The sequence below is a fragment of the Triticum urartu genome, chromosome 4 (assembly GCF_003073215.2).
Source record: "Triticum urartu cultivar G1812 chromosome 4, Tu2.1, whole genome shotgun sequence".
Lineage (NCBI taxonomy): Eukaryota > Viridiplantae > Streptophyta > Magnoliopsida > Poales > Poaceae > Triticum > Triticum urartu.
The window spans coordinates 144,338,625-144,341,565 of NC_053025.1; positions in this window are offsets into that span (position 1 = coordinate 144,338,625).

Consider the following 2,941-nt stretch of genomic DNA (forward strand, 5'->3'; position numbering starts at 1 on the left):
TGCGGAATACTCAGGTTATACTTGACGAGCCAAGCATCTATAGATATGGCCTCGGAACATGGAGACCGAAAGGTCGAGCGTGAATCATATAGTAGATATGATCAACATAATGATGTTCACCAATGAAACTACTCCATCTCACGTGATGATCGGACATGGTTTAGTTGATTTGGATCACGTGATCACTTAGAGGATTAGAGAGATGTCTATCTAAGTGGGAGTTCTTAAGTAATATGATTAATTGAACTTTAATTTATCATGAACTTAGTCCTGGTAGTATTTTGCAAATTATGTTGTAGATCAATAGCTCGCGTTGTTGCTTTCATATGTTTATTTTGATATGTTCCTAGAGAAAATTGTGTTGAAAGATGTTAGTAGCAATGATGCGGATTGGATCCGTGATCTGAGGTTTATCCTCATTGCTGCACAGAAGAATTATGTCCTTGATGCACCGCTAGGTGACGGACCTATTGCAGGAGCAGATGCAGACGTTATGAACGTTTGGCTAGCTCAATATGATGACTACTTGATAGTTTAGTGCACCATGCTTAATGGCTTAGAATCGGGACTTCAAAGACATTTTGAACGTCATGGAGCATATGAGATGTTCCAGGAGTTGAAGTTAATATTTCAAGCAAATACCCGAGTTGAGAGATATGAAAGTCTCCAACAAGTTCTATAGCTAAAAGATGGAGGAGAATCGCTCAACTAGTGAGCATGTGCCCAGATTGTCTGAGTACAACAATCGCGTGAATCAAGTGGGAGTTAATCTTCCAGATAAGATAGTGATTGACAGAATTCTCTAGTCACCATCACCAAGTTAGTAGAACTTTGTGATGAACTATGATATGCAAGGGATAACGGAAACGATTCCCAAGCTCTTCGTAATACGGAAATTGACGAAGGTAGAAATCGAGAAAAACATCAAGTGTTGATGGTAGACAAGACCACTAGTTTCAAGAAAAGGGCAGAGGGAAGAAGGGGAACTTCAAGAAGAACAGCAAGCAAGTTGCTGCTCAAGTGAAGAAGCCCAAGTCTGGTCCTAAGCCTGAGACTAAGTGTTTCTACTGCAAAGGGACTAGTCACTGGAAGCGGAACTACCCCAAGTGATTGGCAGATAAGAAGGATGGCAAAGTGAACATAAGTATATTTGATATACATGTTATTGATGTGTACTTTAATAGTGTTTATAGCAACCCCTCAGTATTTGATACTAGTTCAGTTGCTAAGATTAGTAACTCGAAACGGGAGTTGCAGAATAAACAGAGACTAGTTAAGGGTGAAGTGACGATGTGTGTTGGAAGTGGTTCCAAGATTGATATGATCATCATCGCACACTCCCTATACTTTCGGGATTAGTGTTGAACCTGAATAAGTGTTATTTGGTGTTTGCGTTGAGCATGAATATGATTTGATCATGTTTATTGTAATACGGTTATTCATTTAAGTAAGAGAATAAATTGTTGTTCTGTTTACATGAATAAAACCTTATATGGTTACACACCCAATGAAAATAGTTCGTTGGATCTCGATCGTAGTGATACACATAATCATAATATTGAAACCAAAAGATGCAAAGTTAATAATGATAGTGCAACTTATTTGTGGCACTGCCGTTTAGGTCATATTGGTGTAAAGCGCATGAAGAAACTCCATGCTGATGGGATTTTGGAATCACTTGATTATGAATCACTTGATGATTGCGAACCATGCCTCATGGGCAAGATGACTAAGACTCCGTTCTCCGGAGCGAGCAGCTGACTTATTGGAAATAATACATACTGATGTATGCGGTCCGATGAGTGTTAAGGCTCACGGCAAGTATGGTTATTTTCTAAACTTCACAGATGATTTGAGCAGATATGAGTATATCTACTTGATGAAACATAAGTCTGAAACATTTGAAAAGTTCAAAGAATTTCAGAGTGAAGTGAAAAATCATCGTAAAAAGGAAAATAAAGTTTCTACGATCTGATCATAGAGAAGAGTATTTGAGTTACGAGTTTGGCCTTCAATTAAAACAATGTGAAATAGTTTCACTACTCACGCAACCTGGAACACCATAGTGTAATGGTGTGTCCGAACGTCATAACCGTACTTTATTGGATATAGTGCGATCTATGATGTCTCTTACCGATCTACCACTATTGTTTTGGGGTTATGCATTAGAGATAGCTGCATTCACGTTAAATAGGGCACCATCTAAGTCCGTTGAGACGACACAATCTGAACTGTGGTTTGGCAAGAAACCAAAGTTGTCGTTTCTTAAAGTTTGGGGTTGTGATGCTTATATGAAAAAGTTTCATCCTAATAAGCTCAAACCCAAATCGGAGAAATATGTCTTCATAGGATACCCAAAGGAGACTGTTGGGTACACCTTCTATCACAAATCCGAAGGCAAGACTTTTGTTGCTAAATTCGGAGTTTTTCTAGAGAAGGAGTTTCTCTCGAAAGAAGTGAGTGGGAGGAAAGTAGAACTTGATGAGGTAATTGTACCTGCTCCCTTATTGGAAAGTAGTTCTGTTCCTGTGACTACTACACCGATTAGTGAGGAAGCTAATGATGATGATCATGTAACTTCAGATCAAGTTACTACCAAATCTCGTAGGTAAACCAGAATGAGATCCGCACCAGAGTGGTATGGTAATCCTGTTCTGGAAGTCATGTTACTAGACCATGACGAACTTGCGAACTATCAGGAAGCAATGATGAGCCCAGATTCCGCGAAATGGTTTGAGACCATGAAATCTGAGATATGATCCATGTATGAGAACAAAGTATGGACTTTGATGGATTTGCCCGATGATCGGCAAGCAATTAAGAATAAATGGATCTTCAAGAGGCAGACGGACGATGATAGTAGTGTTACTATCTACAAAGCTAGAATTGTCGCAAAAGGTTTCGACAAGTTCAAGGTGTTGACTACGATGAGATTTTCTCA